This window comes from Mesoplodon bidens, assembly GCF_964165515.1.
Source record: "Mesoplodon bidens genome assembly, contig: HAP1_SCAFFOLD_231, whole genome shotgun sequence".
NCBI lineage: Eukaryota > Metazoa > Chordata > Mammalia > Artiodactyla > Ziphiidae > Mesoplodon > Mesoplodon bidens.
This window is the reverse complement of record NW_027671346.1, coordinates 4,146-22,990: the sequence shown is the minus strand read 5'-3', so window position 1 is coordinate 22,990 and position 18,845 is coordinate 4,146. Positions and strand designations below refer to the sequence as shown.

Here is an 18,845-nt window from a genome sequence, read left to right as displayed (position 1 = left end):
CCGGGGCACGAACCTGTGTCCTCTGCATCGGCAGGCGGACTCTCAGCCACTGCACCACCAGGGAAGCCCTGAACTTCACCTTTAAATGAGTATGATTTAGACAGTAGAGCTTCCCTACCAAATGCAAATAACTCACTTGAACTCTCTTTTTTGTAAAGGACAGACCAATTCTTCCAAGGGGAATTCTTGAACTCATTAGATATGTGATATTCATTATAATTAGTTGCATTTAACACCACAGAAAGGACTTGGTCAAAGGCTATTTTACTCTTTTCTTCCTCACTGGATGATTAGCTAGGTTCATTTTTAAATGGAAGATATACTCTAGATATTTAAATGTAGGGGATCTCTTCCTTTCAAATCTCAGAAAGAAAGGTGTGCTTCAGTTTCCCTGCAGAAAGCTCTAGTATCTTGCCCCCCTTTTGGAAGAGGAACAAATCCTTCTTTCTCTATTCTTCTGTCTTCTTCCCTTCATCAGCAATGAGCCTCTTTATCATTTTTGTCAGCCCAAAGAATAATTTTTCTCTTTCCAGGCCATTCAAAAATTGTACACTAAAAAGTAAACGGAAAGAGCTTTATTTATAAAAATAAAACAGCTATGGCATTAGTTCTTAAAGAGTATAAAACTTTGATCCCTCATTCCAACAAAAAGTCTTGTTAGCATTTAGGGTTCAATGAGAGGCAATACACAAAAATGTTTTGGTGACTCATTTGACATCTTTACTCATAGGTTTGAATTCATAATGGTGAATATCAGACATATTTGTGTTAGGCAATTAAAATTAAATTATATCTAGACATATTTTAAATTACCACATTAACATTAGCAAGTAATCTTAGAACTCATCTTGAAAGTAAAAGGTACTTTTATACTTTATAATGAAAAAATCAATAAAATGTGCCTTGATGCAGAGAAAATGTAATTATAATACCAATTAATGTTAACTGGTCACTTTTTTATTGAAGTAGAGTTGACATACAATATTATGTTAGTTTCAAGTGTTCAACATAGTGATCCAACATCTAAATACATTTGAATTGGTCACCATGATAAGTCTAGTAACCATATATCACCATACAAAATTATTTCAGTATTATTGACTAGATTCCTTATGCGGTAGATTGCATCCCCAAGACATTTATTTTATAACTGGAAATTTGTACCACTTAATCCCCTTCACCTATTTCTCTCAGTCCCCTATCCCCCTTCCCCTCTAGTAATCACCAGTTTGTTCTCTGTATCTACAAGTTTGTTTCTCTTTGGTTTTCTTTGTTTTATTTTTTAGATTTCACATATAAGTGAAATCATACAGTATATGTTCTTATCTGTCTGACTTATTTCACTTAGCACACCTAGTACTCTAGGTCAATCCATGTTGTTGCAAGTGAAGATATTTCATTCTTTTTTAGGACTAAGTAATATTTCATTATATATATGTGTATATATACACCACATTTTCTTTATCCATTCATCTATTTATGGACACTAGTTTCTTCCATATCTTGGCTATTATAAGTAACGCTCAAATGAACAGAGGGGTGCATACATCCTTTCTTATTAGTGTTTTTCTTTTCTTTGGATAGATACTCAGAAGTTGAATTGTTGGATCATATGGTAATTCTATTTTTAACATTTGGGGGAACCTCTGTACTGTTTTCCATAGTGGCTGCACCAATTTACATTCCCACTAACAGTGCACAAGGGTTCCCTTTTTGATCATGGCCATTCTGACAGGGGTAAGGTGATATCTCACTGTGGTTTTGATTTGCATTTCCCAGATGATTAGTGATATTGAGCATCTTTTCATGTGTCTTTTGGTCATTTGTATGTATTCCCAAAGCAATGTAACCCCTATCAAAATACCAATGGCATTTTTCACAGAATTAGAACAAATAATCCTAAAATTTGTATAGAATCATCCAAACAAACAAACAAACAACCTCTAATAACCAAAGCTATATTGAGAAAGGAAAACAAAGCTGGTGGTATGACATGCACTGATCTCAGACTATACTACAAAGCTATAGTAATCAAAACGTTATGGTATTAGCATAACAACAGACACAGGTCAGTGGAATAGAATAGGGAGCCCAGAAATGAACCCACAGTTATGTGATCAATTAATCTACAACAAAGGAGGCAAGAACATACAATGAAATAAAGACAATAAATGGTGTTAGGAAAATTGGACAACTACTTGTAAAAGAGTGAAACTGAATTATTTCCTTATACCATACATAAAAATAAATTTAAAATGGATTAAAGACTCACATTTAAGACCTGAAACCACAAAACCCCTAGGAAAAATACATTGACATCGATCTTAGCAATATTTTTGGGGGGTCTATCTCCTCAGGCATGGCCAACAGAAGTAAAATTAAACAAGTGTTATTATATCAAACTGAAAAGCTTTTGCAGAGAGGAGAAAACCATCACAAAATGAAAAGGTAACTTACTGAATGGAAGATTTTTTCAAATGATATATCTGATAAAGAGTTAATATCCAAATTATCTAAAGAAATCATACAATTTAATATCAAAAACCCCCAGATATTCCAATTTAAAAATGGGCAGAGAACCTGAACTGGTTACTTTTTAAAGTGTTTGATACAGTACTCAGATGCATTCTTTTTTCATTAGCCTTGAATATCAATACTCTTAACATCTCCGTTTATAAATGAAGAAATTAAGGAATGGAGAGGTAAATGACTTGTCTAAGGTACAAAGCTTATTACAAAAAAGATTCTACTAAACCAGACCTCTGATTCAGATTCCTATACTTTAATCATTATGGCTTACTGCAGAAGATTAGAGACAGAATTTGACATTGAAAGCTTAGATTCCAGTTTTTAATGAGACTTCTTCACCATGCCTTTATGTCTAAGGGAAAAAATTCTGGTCTGTACTGCCATTAATGGTAATACTGCTTTAGAGAATTGTTCTGGAGGGAAAGGATATTATTCAAATTTATTTTTAAAGTTTTTTTTTTTGGTTTGACTTTGTTTCTTAATTTTCTCATGCTAGGATGGGAGGGCAAACAAAACCTAAACTAACAATACCAACAATACATGTGTGTGAGTGTGCCTGCACTTATAAGTATGAAAATACAACTTACAAGAAAAGGCAAGGCCAGAATCTATAAGGCTAAGGATTTTGACTTTATCTTAGATGCAAGAGAAAGCAATTAAATGAAAAGATAGTTGTGTAGATACTAGGCTGTTCAAGTAGAGCAAAGGAGAAATGGTAGTGGCTAAGATGGTGGCAATGAAGATGAAGAGAAACATTATAAATGTGATGAGAAAGAGAGAGATGAGATTCCAGAGGACCTAATGATGCAGTCTATGCAGAAAGTGAAGAAAAGGAAGGAATTGAGGACCATTCCCAGGTTTTTGCATTGAGTTACTTTTTGTGTGAATCATGGCACCATTCACTGAGCAAGAAAAGATTTGCAGGATGGGACAGTTTGGAAGAAGGAATAACTGAAGTTTCATTTTAGACATCTTAGCTGTAGAGACGTCAAGCAGTGTTCCTCATATTTCTCCAATGAAAAGAATCACCTGGGGATCTTAGTGCACATATGGATTATCACCTTTTCTGCTAGAACTTCTGGTTTGGTAGTCTGAGTTGAACACAAAGTACTGGATTTTCTCACACTGCAGAAGATAAAAAAACACACTGAAGGAGGTGGGAAAGAGCTAACCTAAGTAACTTTGGAAAATAGTATTTTAATATACTGTAATTAACCATGCACAATATATACTGAAAAGCTAAAGACAAAAAGAAATGTACACAAATATTGAACTTGTTAGTAAACTTATTTTTCACACATGTACAGGTTAATGATTTTTAAATATTTTATGTGTATTCCAGAATTGAGCAAATGAATAAATAGACTGCAAATAATGAGAATCAGGTTTCTAATTGTTAAAGAAAAGAGCTACAAATAAGGAAAGGGTAAGGGAGGCTAGAATAAACCCTGTGGTGTTAGATTGGAATCAAGGTATCAATTTGAATTCATATATCAATTTGAAGTTATATATATATATATGTAGATAGACAGATGATAGATAATGTGTGTGTATACACACACACCCAGATAGATAATATGAAAATAGAGATACTTGTATATTTTTATGTATTCGTATATATATTTTTAGCTCTCTCTGCTGAAAACACAATGAGGTAGCTTGGACAGCGATAAATCCACCTCATACCAAGATTCTGGTTTCTGAATACCATTATTAATGCAAGAAACAAGAACTCCATGGAGGAACGACTGATTCAAGGCTGAGACAGAGGAAAGTAAAAGATGGGTCTGGAGCATTTTGTGGTGTCAGAAAGTAAGATATTACTCCAAAAATTGTATGGCCATGTAGGAAAAATATAGGAGACAGCTGGAAGGAGTACCAGTGACCAAATATGGAACACTTTGAGAAACAAAACTATTAATGATAGTAATAAATTTTAACCCGTAGAATAAAATAAATATCCACAAGTTCACACTGATGTATGTATATATATAAACAAATAACCAGATAAATACATAAATGAAGGAGAAGAACAGCTCTTTCTTATACTCAAATTATAGTTAATAAATGTAGAGGGAATGATGGGAATAGAAAATGAACAATCATCAAACACCACAGTAAAGGATGGAGTCAAAAATTATTGATGGATGCTAAGATTAGTATGGGACAATTAAACAAGAAGCAGAATATTTGAACAATCTCAAATAATTACAAAGGGAAAAATAGTGATTTTGCAGCTATCATTATAACTAAGTCATCAACGTTAGCATCCCCAGTAGTGAGACATACAGATTTGTTTGCACCTCTAATATGTACTGAAAATGGCATATCTCTCCTGAAGTGTTCTTGTCAAGAAATACATATCCTCAGTCTAACCATGAGAAAATATCAAACAAATCCTATTTGAGAAAAATTCTACAAAATGACTGGCTAGGATTTTCCATTAGTTCAAGGTCATAACAGACAAAAAAAGACTGAGGAACTATCCTAGATTAGAGAAGAATGGGGAGATATGACAAGCAAATGCAATAAGGGATCCTAGATTTGAATCTGGACCACAAGACAATAGGCAATATTTGAATACGAGTCTATAAATCGTTAGTAGCATTGTGACAATGTAAACTTTCTGCTTTCAATAATTATACTCTAGTAATATAAAATGTTAACATTTGGGGAAGCTGAGTAAAGGGTATATGGGAACTCATACTGCTATGTTTGAAGTTTTTTGATAAATAAGATTTGATAACACAGTTTTATAAAACCTTTGTTTGGACATTTCTGAACCTCTTTTTTGTTTCCTTATGGAAGAAAGTTGCTTGTTTAGGGTTAATACTAATTCAGTGGGGGTAAGATTTACACAGGACCAACCCTAACAATAATAGTGTGTGGCACAGGAAACAACTTTGAATGGCCATTTCAAGGAACAATATACTTAAGTGTATTCAATGAGTAAAATGGATGAACTACACAAATTAATCAGTTGAAAAACCATAGAATCATAGAATTTTCTCACTGTAAAGGCTCTTACTTTCATAACTTTTCAGAACTTTTCCGTTTCTATGGGTAAATACCAAAGAGCAGGATTACTCGGTCATTGTATGGTAAAAGTACGTTTATTTTGTAATAAACTGCTAAGTATCCCGCTAGCCACAAATGAGAATTCCAATTGTTCTGCATCATCACCAACTTCAGTATTTCGGTTTTGGGATTTCAGCCATTTAAATAGGTGTGTAGTGGTATCTCATTATTGTTCTAATTCAAAATTCACTGATGACATGGAATGTGTAGCATCTTTTCATATGCTTATTTGCCATGTGTCTATTTTCTTTGTTTAACCATAGTAGTTTTGTTGTTTTTTTTTTAACCAAGGCCTGCTAACTCTTGTCCTCCTGTGTCTATTTCTGTTGTCTACTTTCTCTCTTTCTTCTTTTTTTTGAACTTTTGATCATTTAGTCTTTTTTCTGGTTATGTCCAATTATTTTTTATACTAAAATGGGGCTTAACTTATTTTAGGAAACTATAAAGATACCTCCACATTCTGGATGTTGTTATCTTCCTCTTGAAAAGATTTACTTTGGCCCATGGCAGACAGTTACTATAGGGACTGGTAACCTTAGTCCATTCTCAGTTTGAGCTCATTCAAAGCCATTTTTCAGTCTGTGTGAAGGCTGGTCTATTTCTGTCTTGTCCTTCCCTATGGGTGTTGCCCTTTGGGATTACCATGTGAAAGTTTGGATTCTCCCTATTCCCAACTACCCTTGTATTTGTTACGCTTTAAATGTGATGGTTCCCACAGCCCTGTGAGACTAAAGATACACTTAGCTTGTCATTCCATTAGTTGTTGCCTTTAGCTTGAGCTGTTGCCCTTTGGCGTCTGTGGTTAGAGTCTTTTGAACTCCTTGGCTTTTCAGTTCCTAGGCTGTAAGATCTGAATCAGCAAATGCCCAGAGGAGAAAAGCTGCACCAAATGTCAAGCCTGCGTCTGTGTTTCCCTTCTCTCCACAACTTGGCCCACACGTCTTGGTGTCTCCCTGACGTTCAGATGCCAGCGAACAGATGTTTCCTTGCTTTGTCCAGCTTCGCTACAATTCCTGTAGACGTCGCCTGACCTTATGTGATTACTGAACTGTCGTCTCAACTACCCCCAGGAAGAAAATGTACAATTTTACGTTTTATTTTCTATATTACCTCAGTTTCTGTAGAGACCTTTTACCTCACTGCTCGGTCTAGTTCCTGTGTTCGCAGTAAGATGGAGATAAGGTGGAGGCTAAGAATACTGGGGGGAAATCACTGATGAATGATATGTCTCGTTCTGTTTGTTTTTCCTCTCCTTACTTATTACTCTGGCAGCCTACACCTGCCTTTCTTCATTTGACCCAGTTGCCCAAATAAGAAACCCACTCTGGTAAAGACCTGACTTTACTCTCATAAATGTCTGCATGTTAGGATTAGCTAGATGATGAACACCATGCCAGAGTTCTTTGTGTGAGACTTTTGCAGACTTTTGTTAGCCCTTTAGTTTGCCTCTTGCCAACGCTGCTCAGATTGTTGAGGTTTTCTAAGATTCTGTAGGTCAAACCTCTCTACCTGCATACCAGATGAGCCCTTCTCTCTTTCCTGACCTCACTTGTGGGAGGTTAGCCCTCGGCTCTTCTTTTTCCCCATCCAATCATAATTGTTCATGAATTCCAAAAGGCCCTCAAAGTATCTGTTGTCCCTTTCTCTCTTCTCTTTTCTATCAACACTGGTAAATATTAACCATATATTTGCATACCTCTTTCTTACTTACAGTGGAATATTGGAAGGCTCGATCATTAAGTGTGAGTCCCACCAAACTAGGACTCATACAACACTCTCCTCCAGGCCAAAACTTTTGATATCCACTGGGTTTTTCTTATACTATCTTATATGGAGCTAAATTTGTAATGATTTAGTTAATTCCTGAGTTATGTGACAATAAGAAATCAGTCAAATTAGCACTACAGAAGTGCAGCTTAGACCTAGGGACCAGAAACAAGGACCACAAAAACCTGTTAACCAATAAATTTCACTTGTACTTCATGTTTAACAACTGCTGAGGGTGAATGGGAAGTGAGGGAAAAAGAGTTTAACTTCATATCACAGAAACTTGCGCTAAAATGAAGAGGAAAATGACCCAGTTCCTGGTTCAAGTCACTGTAATCTGCTTCAATAAATAATAACAGCACACAAGGAAAACAAACACTATATGATAGGAACAATGGATAATTAAATACCAGATCAGGGAGGACAGATTACACTTGCTATGGGATTTCATTAAAGAAGGATTCCAAAAAGTACTGGCTTCTTCTGAGAAGACTTCTCAGAACAGGTAGCATTTAAACTGAGTCTTGAACAAGTATATAGAGGGTAGGGAACAGGCCTTCCGGGCAGGGAACAGGCACAGTGTCAGGAATGGCACAAAGGGCTTATGGAATAGGGGACAAAACTGGCTGAACACAGGAGTGCTACGTGTTGGGGAATATGGGGGAAGGCTGGCTGAGGTTGGTTAAATGAAACATAATTAGACGGAAGAGAAAGGAGGTGGAAAGACACATGGAAGACTGTGGAAAGCCCCTGAAGATGGAGGTCAGCATAATAATATGAAGAACTCAGTGGTACTTTGACACTGTATGAATGTCTAGGTTTAAAAAATCAGGAAAACACAATAAAACAATAAACTACTGATAGAATGATATGTACCCAGAGGCCAGATACCAAAGAATACACACTGTGTCTTTCCATGTATGTCATATATGGTGATAGAGGTCAGCTTAGGTGTTGCCCTGGGAGAGTATGGAACACAAAGAAGTAACAGAGAACCGTGTAGGGTGTTAGAAATATTTTATAATATCTTGATCTGGTGTTGCATACATGGGTGCATAGAGATGTAAAAATTCAGTTATTAGCAATGAAGTTAACCTACTAGATTTTTTTTTAATGTATGCGTACATTAAAAAAAAATCTAGTAGGTTAATTAGGCTGTCAGTTGTGTGAAGTAAATTTTGGTCAAGGAATAGCCAAGGTAGTAATGCAGTAATAAGTTATAAATGTACTCACTGTGCTCTAGAATGTCACAATTGGAATACAAGAAACATGTGTAAGAAAAAAGACAAATATTCAACATTGATGGTTGGATGAGCTGAATAAGTTAGATCACTCTACTTTCAATTTAAGAACTTGGCCAGTGTTTGGATACCTCTGAACAAAGAAAAAAAAGAAATACAATTTTTATTATGCATATGCTATGTATCAATCCCTGACGTATATTTTGACACATATAAACATGGGAAATATTACACCTTGTAACTGAGACAATGAAGATGAGTGAGGTAGCTGGTTTTGACACTAGAGGCTGAGAAAACCATCAGCTCATAATCCTAAGAAGTCTGAAGCCGGAGGAAAAGAATCAAGAGAAAATAGTGGTAAGTGCCAGGAGCCTCTGGAAACTACATCAGAGATGAAGACTCCAGGACTGTTGAGCTTTCTAAGAGTCCCAATAACTCAGGTAAAAACAGAGGGCTTAAAACTGAATCCTGGGGATATATGTATGCATATAGCTGATTCACTTTGTTATACAGCAGAAACTAACACAACACTGTAAAGCAATTAAACTCCAATAAAGATGTAAAAAAAAAACAAAACCTGACTCCTGCAAAGTAACAATTGTTACGACAAACAGTAAAGAATTATAAGAAAAATAATCACATGCCTGTCCCAACAGAGAAATATCCTAAGCTCCATCTCACCATTTCTCCGATTGGCCTTTCACAAAATACAGTCCCATCAGCTGAATATAGGTTTGTCAAGTAACTGTGAGTAAGACTGAATTAAACAAAAATAAATCAATTCCTTCCTCCAAAACTTTTCAGAGTATGTAATGTAACAAAGTGAAACTTGAATTTCATGTCGGGATGTAGAGTACAGCTCTTCTCAAATGCTTCTGTCTTGTAACTACATTAACATCATCTAAAACCAGTGTTCTGCAGGACAGAGATTGTGAAACGCTGCTCTCATCATGTAAGATATCAAGTCTTTCTGAAAATCCATTCTTCCTTCTGCCCTTTCTCGTGTTGTCCCTGTCACCTGGAATGTCTGTCCTAAGCTCCATCTGCCAAAACCCTACCCAGTTTTAGGATCCAAGAGATAATAAAAGGCTTACATTACTGAAAGGCAGAGAAAGAAATCCCTTCCTAGGGATCTACATTTCCTTACTAGGGAAAAGAAAAATTGTAAAGTATACCACAGTGACCTTAAGTCTATGAATGTAACTATGTTGTGTTACTTTGAGTTCTATAAAAGTCAATGTGCTACAATATACATCTATATGAATGTTTGATCTCTTACAAGTAGAACTTGCTGATAACTTTCATCATGAGCAAGGTTAATGATTAAGGGAGCCATTGTATTTGGCTCAGCCCTTATAACTAGGGAATATTAAAATTGGAAAGGTCTCTAGATATCAGCAAATCTATCCACCTCATATTCTAAGTAAGGAAACTGAGACCTTCATAGATTGGATATTTATATTAACAAAGGAAAAGGATATAAGATTGGCAGAACTACCTTTTAGATTAAGAATTTTGAGATTTTTATACACTACTAGGACATAATGTCCACTGATACTGAGACAATGTGTTTCTTAGTCATCATTTTCTATTGCACTGACCAAGCGAGGTGGCAGTCAGTAGTTGTACAAAGGGAAAACGAAAACTTTAGAAACTCCCCATTTATATACACAGGGAAATTCATCATTCATGTTATTTAAGCTAACTGGATGCAGTTTATCAGCTACATTGAGGAATGGTGAAGTGAAGTGTCTATACAATTAACATGTTAGTTTGTGTCATGACCTCCCTGTTGTTCAAGTGAGTTAACGGTTAGCACTCAACTAGGCACTTAAGAGTCCACTATAAATCTGGACTAAACGTTTATTTGTGGCGTCTTTATTCTTCTTTGGTGCCCTTAGGCAGAATTAGCCCTCTTATGTTTTGATAAATTCAAGTATTAAACAGGGCTAAGGTTTCACAAGTTCTTTGGCCTAAACATGGGGGTAAGGGAGACCAATGAGCTGGAGTACTTCTAGATTTAAGAATGGTCAGATTGAGGAAGAAGAGTCTTATGCCAGAGGTGAAAGAAGACTGATTATAATTACCTATTTTTAAAAATTCCAACACTTTTCAATGTTCTAAAGTGACCAGGAAGTACATGGGTTTGCTAGGAAGTAACGGAGTCAAGCAAGAATATTCTGTAAGAGTTTGTGGATGGCAAAGAAGAGGAAAGGAAGACAGAGACAATCCTAGAAAAGGTTTTGGTTGGCCGTAATAATGAAGTCAGAAGGAGGAGAAGAAGAAGAAGAAGAATGACACATGCAATGGGAAAGAGAAAGCAAGAATAGAGAAGCAAAAGGGAGAGTAGAAAAATGAGACAAATTTGGAGAAAGAAATGAGGAAGAAAACTGGGTGAAAGAAGGAAGCACTGATGGTAGACCACTTGACACTCAAACATTAACACGATGCACATTTAAGATGTGCCATCAATGGCCATGGTCATTACCCTCAAATAGTTTACAGTATGTGTTTCAGAGACATTTATAAATTGAAAATGCCATTAAAATAAGTGCCAGGGTATAAGTATTCATGGAATTGTATGGGAGAATAAAAAGTCCCCCGTCAAAGAGCCTTCTGAGACATCAGAAAAAAAGGAAAAACCTAAAAAGCATAAGACTCTTCCTATTTTCATTTCCAATGATACATCATCCCAATCTTGATGATCAATCAGCGATTTAAATATCAACTATAAACCCAGTATTTTATGAGCTGCTATGCAGTACACTATACTAGAGCAATAGAACAGAGAGGACCTCAAACCCTCTGTTCCCTCAAATTGAAAGACACGCTTCCTGACCCCTCCAGACCACTACTGGACACAGGGAACACACACTAATGTTTCAGGACCCCAACCAGCAGTCACCTGCTTTGTGATTACTTCCATGACACACCCCCACTAACACCACTGACTTTCCTGCTCCTACGGGACATGACACAGATTTCCTATTTTAACACATACCACAGTGCATTATGATTGCAGGTAGATGTTCTAACAACTTAAAAGAGAATGAAGACTTTTTTCTCTTTACATCTTGTTATTTCCCTACTCATAATATTTCTTGAAGAGAAACCATAAAAATATAAACAAACACAAAAAACAGATAATATACAAAACGTGTGCTTTGCACCTTAACACAAACTTAAGTAAAATTAGTTCTGACAGTATCCGGCATGACAAACTTCCATGGTACAAATGAGAATGGACCAAGGTTTGAGCAGGTACAGGAGACAATCCAGGCATGAACAACACCAAGGAAAGGTAGACAGGAAGTAACATGGTGTGTAGGAAATCACGAGACCAGTCTGATGGGAAGAGACTTAAACAAGACTAAAATTCACTTTCTAAACCTCCATCTCCAATTGGACAATTCACAAGACACAGGTGCACCAAAGTGGCCAAATATTCAATCCCTTTAAAGGGGAGGAACAGTTTAAAATTTTATAAATTTAGTTTGCCCAAAAGCAACTGTCAAATGTTGGCAGGACACAATGGAGGCTTACCTTTGTTAACATAGTTAAGTCTCTCTCACAACTAGACCACTTGGCTCCACGTTCCTTAGCGCACCTGACGCACTTACACAGCATTGATGAGCTTTACACAACTGGAAGGTCACATCTTTATTTCTTATTGCAGGAACACAACATCTGGAAACTTTATTTCTAACAGAAGCTAAAGCAAAATTATTGTAAAATGAGTCATTTAAACCATACATTTTATCACCTTTAAAAAGCATCTGCTCTGTGCTAAGGATTAGAAATGACTCCTGTCCTTAAAGCCTCATTAAGGAGGAAGATCTATAAAGTCAAAATTTCAATCACATGACATAAAGCACAGAAGTGCCTATGGAGGCCAAAAGTTATATCTAAGTGACGGCTTCATGATAACCCTGGAGTACAGTCTAGAAAGATGAGGCTATGCAGAGTTGGAGTAGGAGGTGCATTAACTGCACAGGGAGCACCTGTGCAAATACACTCAAGCCTGACACCTGCTGGGCACTGTAAATACTGCAGGTGGGGATGACTAAAGACCAGCGGTCCAAGTGTGAGAAGAGACAGAAATAAAAATAGAGATGTTGGCCCAAGCAAGCCTGGGAGAGAGCATGGCTTGTATCCCACAAGTGATGAGGCCCTGGGGCTACCACTGGCTGAGTAAGGGTGCCTCCGCTGATGAGAAAAAGGCGCCCCGCAGCTGAAGAACCAATTAGATAAAGAGAGTGATCACAAAAAGCTCCCCTTCCTCAGGGCAAAGAGCCCCAGGAGGCTTGGCAAAGCACAGTTCAGACTACAGGCCTCTGTGCAGAGCACACGCTGGGCGGCTAGTATGCACTGACTCTGTGTGGGCAAGCCATTAGCAGCATTATTTTAGGCATATCTTGTCATGTTAGAAGATCACTCAACCCGGGTAGGCAGATGAACTTAGAGGAACTGAGACCAGGGGCCGCGAAACCACCCAGGAGTTTCTACCATAGTCGGGGCAAAATGTAATGTGGATGAAGAAGCAAATTTAGGAGGAGGCCAAAATTTACAAGCTAGACCCACTGGATGAAAGTCATAAAGAAAGTTCAGTGAAGGAATTCTGAAGAGAATGGGCTCTGCATTTTTCTTACAATCAATGTAAAATATTAGGCAAAATTAAGTACAGTGGCTTTTAAGGTCCCTTCCAGCTCTAATTTCTTTTGATTTCTAACTTATTACTCTCGTTAAGTAAAGTCCCTTCAGAGGTACAGAACAGTTCCTACACCTGAATGGGATGCAAAGAATAATCTGACTTCTCTTCACCAGGGAATGAGTTGAACTGTCCTTGCAGAAGAGGTAACACATGGTGAGAACCCCAGATCCTAGAAAAGGGCCAGGCACACGATAAGTATTCAGCTTTTTGAAAACAAATGAACAATCATTTCCTCTCCTAGATCTTCACACCCTTTCTCTGCTGGCTGCTTTCTTTCAGCTTATAAACTTCCTCAGTATACCCACTTAAAAAGCCCTCAGACCTATGATTCTTTGGATCTTCTTGTGGGTAACCTAAGTCTCTCCCATGCCTTCAAACACCTCTCCTCCCCAAAAGCCCAGATCTGAACCTTGGGCCCAGACCTGTCTACCAGGCCCCTCTAAAGCACTGAAGATGAAGTGAGATCCTCTCCCAACCCCCAATACCTTCCTACTGTGCTCTATATCTCTCAAAAAGATGCAGCTGTAAACTGTCACCCACGCTTGCTGCCCTCCCTTTTCTAACTGGTCACCAGGCCCCACCCATTCTCTCTCAGATCTCCAAAATCCAGTCCAACCTTTTATAACTTAAGTGGAAACCTTAGATTACAATTCACCCTGCACCCAATCAAGTGCCTTGCACATGGAGGTCCAAGTGAGTCTCTAAACCAGAAGTCCATCTCACCGTTCTTTAGGGTTTCCCACAGCCTTCAGGATAAACATCTAAACTTCTGACAGGACAAACAAGGCCCCGTTCTGTTGGGCCCCACTAGGTTTCCAGTATCAACTCTCATTTCTTTCCCAAACCCTGAGTTCTAGTCCTATACCTTAGTTTTGCCATATTTTCTTATATTTCTCAAACTTTGACACACACTGCTCCCTCCTGCCACGCCAGGAGCTTCTACATATCCTTAGAAAGGATGGCACCTCCTCCAAGAAGCCTACCCTGAACTTTCCCTTCCAAGATTCTGTGCTCTGCAAAGGGGAAAGGTGGGGGGGGGAGGGATACATTAGGAGTTTGGGATTAACACAGACACACGACTCTGTATAAAACAGATAATCAACAAGGACCTACCGCATAGCACAGGGAAGTCTACTCCATAGCCTGGAACAAACTGTACGGGATAAGAATCTGAAAAGGAATGGATATATGAATAACTAAACCACTTTGCTGTACACCTGAAACTAACACAACATTGTACATCAACTAACCTCCAATATAAAATAATAATTAAATTTAAAAAAAGATTCTGTGCTCTGTAGCACCAGAACTCACTTCTTCCAGAGCACTGACTACTGTGCTTGTGTCTACCTGCCGCCCAGTAGAAGGGGAGATTACCTAGGGCGGAAGCATCGTCTCCAGCAGCCCTTGGTTCTGACAACTCATTCAAGTGCCAGGCTACTTGACACACATAACCTGCTTAATTAATTCTAAGAACCCACAGAAAGAGTGGTTTTTAATGTCATTTTACAAGCGTGGGGATTGCAGTTCAAAAGTAACCTGCCCAGGCCACAGACAGCATAAGCCCTGGAATTCAAATCCTAAGCTGCCTTCACACCAGTGCCCTTTCCACTATATGATACGACTACTGAAAAACAGAATTTTTTTTCCTGAGCCCTGTTTTAATGGAAAGGAAATGAAGCTGGGATATACCAATTTCCTAATCGCTTTGGCGTGTACCAGGCAAAGTCGTTCAACAGACCAGGTAATATCTGTGGAACAATTAACGATGCTCCAAACTGTCCTAAGTCCTACATTGTAGGGTCTACAAGCATTAACACAGTGAGACCTTGTAACCTCCAGAGAGAGTGAGTCCTGTTCAGCCCATGCTACAGATGAGAACACTGAGACCTAGAAGCCTTAGAGCACTCGGCCGGGGTCACCGAGCCGGCAGGAGTCCGAGGCCGCACGCCCCATCTAGCGCACGCACACCCGGGCACTGGGCACCTGTTCTAGTGCCCACCTTCCACCTTGCACCATCTAAAACCCCGCTTCGCAGCGCCCACACGAGAGCCCCTGGAAGCGGGAAGTACAAAGCTGTCTCAGCTGTCTCAAACAGATGAACCAGTTTGCAGGGCAGAAGCTGAGACACAGATGTAGAGAACAAACGTATGGACACCAAGGGAGGAAAGCCGCAGGGGGGTGGGGATGGTGGTGTGCTGAACTGGGCGACTCGGATTGACGTGTATACACTGATGTGTATAAAATTGATGACTAATAAGAACATGCTGTATAAAAAAATAAAATAAAATTCAAAAATCAAAAAAAAAAAAGAATACTGTCTACTGTCCTCCGCGCCCCCTGGAACACTCACTGTACATATCCAGGAGGTGCCTGCAGAATGAATGAATCCATGAACAAACAAGCTCACTCGTTTCAAACGTGCAGTCACATGCGAAATCTGACCTTCTGAGAAGTTAAGCTTCTGGAAGGAGCCCATTTTCTTAATGTATTCAGCATCGAGTCATCACATAATAGGAACTCTTATGAAGTACTGGCCCCCTCACTTCCCATGAGAAAGCAAAATTCCTCAGCAGGGAAATGGGAGGGTAGCAGACATTACCCGCAAAGCTTTAGGAAGGCTGCGGCTCGCTGAGCACGTCACTAGGGCCCCTGACCGCCTGCCTGGTAGTAGGACAGACACACCAGGAACGGCTGCTGACCGGCAGAAAGAGCGCCCGGCCAGGCAGGCAGCACACCCCGCACCCTGCCAAGCGAGGTCTGGCCAGCAAGGGAAAGACGCTCTCCACTTCAGAACTGCCCACCACCAGAAAGCCAGGTCCTGCCAGGGCCTGGACACACGAGGCCTTCCTTACAAGGGTTACACATCTGTGGCCTCGCTCTGCCTCGAATAAAAGACAGTGACGGGGACAACGTGACCATCTCCAGATGAACGTTCAACTTCGTTTCAAGTGCCTGGGTGCTGGGTCACAGTGGATTTCTAAACTCTTCCAATATTCAAAAATACCAATTTCTAAGATGCAGAAGAGTTGTTAAACATACACTTAGCACAGACCCCAGTCCCACTCCTGAGTATTTTCTCAAGTGAGGTAAAAACCCAAGTTCACATGGAAACCTGCCCTGGGATGTTTACAGCAGCTTTATTCATGATCCCCTCAAAACTGGAAACATCCCACAAGTCCTGCCACCCGCAGGCGAATGGACAAACGGAAAATGGAATACAACACAGCAAGAAAAAGGAGTGGCTTCTCATACCCGCAACAACAGGGATGACGGACTTCCCTGGTGGTCCAGTGGCTAAGACTCCACACTCCCAATGCAGGGGGCCAGGGGTCCATCCCTGCTCAGGGAACTAGATCCCCCACGCCGCAACTAAAACATACTGCACACGGTAATAAAGATCCCATGTACCGCAACTAAGACCCAGCACAGCCAAGTAAATAACTAACTAAATAAAGAGTTAAAACAACAACAACAAAAAAGCAAACCCGGGAGGAATATCGCATAGCTTTTGCTGAGCCAAAGCAGCCAGAATCAAAAAGCTACATGCTGTTGTTCCGTTTATCTGACTTTCTGGAAAAGCCAAAACCTTAGGGACGGAGAGGAGATTAGTGGCCAAGAGGCTAGAGGCACCCTGGCGCCAAAGGGCAGCAAATGGCATGACAGGATTGCTCTGCCGCCTGATGGCGATCAAAACTCCTACAACTGTGCACTACAAGTGAACTATGCTTCACGGCTACTAAGGAGACACAAATTATTACAGTTTGAAAAATGTGCCGGCCAGCCATCCCCTGCATGACAAATGCAGTAAGAGGGGCGGGGAGGTGAGGCAAGTGGATCAGCTGGAGTTCTTAAGGTTCTCCCCACTTTCAGTTTCCCTCCCCTGGCATGTCTCCCCGCCCGGCCCACTGCTGCTCAGGCCGCCCACCCGGGCCGCCTGGAGTTACCCAACCGGAAAAGCCAGAGCCCAGGCTCAGCCGCGCCTCCAGGCACAGGAAGGGCAAAAATAGAAAGCGCCAGTGCGCAGTGGAGGGCTGGAAACCCTCGGACCTCAGATAACTGCGGAGAACCTGGGCTCGGAGTCAACGTCGGCTCCAGGCGGTCCCAGCGTCCCGACCCCGGCCGCGACACACTTTCCACAAAACTGACACACACGCGCGGGTCGCGCGGGCTTCCCCGCCGGGTCGCCTGGAGGCCGGTCCCCCGCAAGCTGAGCGCACGAAAGGGCGCCCCAAAGGCGCCGGCCCAAGGCGCCCACTGCGCTTTCCCTCCGGAAGGTGGGCTGCGGGGCCCAAGCGTAAACCCTGAGACAAGGTACACGCGCACCACGCCGCCACAGGGGACGAGAGGCCGGACGCCCACCTGGCCGGACACCCTGCATTTCTGGAATCACCGGACTTGTGTGTAAATTTCCCTTTGGCGTGTCATTTTCCAAAGGCCACTCGAGATCAGGGGACAGCACGCCTCCTCTCCAAGTGTCCTGCCAGCCCACCCACTCAAGATCAGAGGGACAAAATGCCTAACTAAAACAAAACAAAACAGAAACACAAAAAACTGGAGAGAGGGAGGAAAGGGTGCCCTCAAAAATAAAATAAAAAAAACCTAAGCACGTTGACAGCGCTAAGAATAAACTACCAGGCAAAAGAAACCCTACATGTCAAATCCTAAAGTACAGAAGGGCAAGCCCGCCGGCAGTCCAGGCCCGGGGAGACCGGGGTCCCCAGCCCTGCAGAGCCAACCGCAGACCGGCTCGGGCGCCCCTCAGAAGCGCGGGGTCCCCGCGGCCGAGTCTGCGCCCCCGGCCGGCGCCGGCTCCCCTCTGCCCACCCTGCGCGCGGGGGCTGGAAACGGCCGCGGAGAACCACGGCGGGGCCGGAAGGGGGGCTCCAAAGGAGGTCTGGCGACTCGAGTCGCTCCGTTTCTCGGTGGGTTCAGCGCGCGCCGTGGGGGAAGAGAGGCGGGGGTCCGGGAGGAGGGGACGGGTGGCACTTACGTAGACCGGCAGCGGCCACGGGCAGACGGCGGGCTCGGCCCCCACGAGCGATTCCAGCCTCAGCTCCAGCTTCTCCCCCATGTCTTCGCGCGCCGCCCCCGCACCGTGCTAGTCTAGCGGTTGGGGGAGGGGCGCGGCGCCGCCGGCGGGGGCGGGGCAAACAGGCAGGCGGGCGGTGAGGGGAGGGGGCCTGGCCTGGGCCTCAGCCGCCGCCGCCACGCTCCCGTCCGGCCCCCGGCTCCCTCTTTGTGGTCACAGGCCCCGGGCCTCCAGCGCTGTTGCGAACTCAGGCCTGCGTGAGGCGAGCACAATGAGCCGGGGACCGGGCCGAACCACTCGCGGCGCGCGCAGCCCACCCTTTGGACACGCCCGCTCTCACGCACGCACGCACGCACGCACGTCTTCGGCTGCCCCCAGCCACACCCACTGGCCCGAAGTGGGGACCCGAGGAGACCCCTCGGGGCCTGGGGTGGCGGGTTCGACTCCCGCCCTTGACGTACCGTGACACCCCCCCCTCCCCCCCAAT

The 18,845-nt window shown here is 41.7% G+C and overlaps 1 long non-coding RNA gene across 6 annotated transcripts in view; it reads right to left on the bottom strand.

Annotated features, from left to right (window-relative positions):
- The window catches only part of LOC308611535, a 175,754-nt gene extending 157,122 nt beyond the window's left edge, over nt 1-18,632 (bottom strand). For 2 of the 6 annotated variants that reach the window (XR_014014942.1, XR_014014943.1), the window contains exon 1: nt 18,320-18,628. This is a non-coding gene — a long non-coding RNA (uncharacterized lncRNA). Of the gene's footprint in view, nt 1-18,319 lie in introns of all 6 variants that reach the window. The other 4 variants (XR_014014941.1, XR_014014944.1, XR_014014945.1 and 1 more) reach the window with 4 other exon arrangements.
- Between the last annotated feature and the right edge of the window lie 213 nt (nt 18,633-18,845).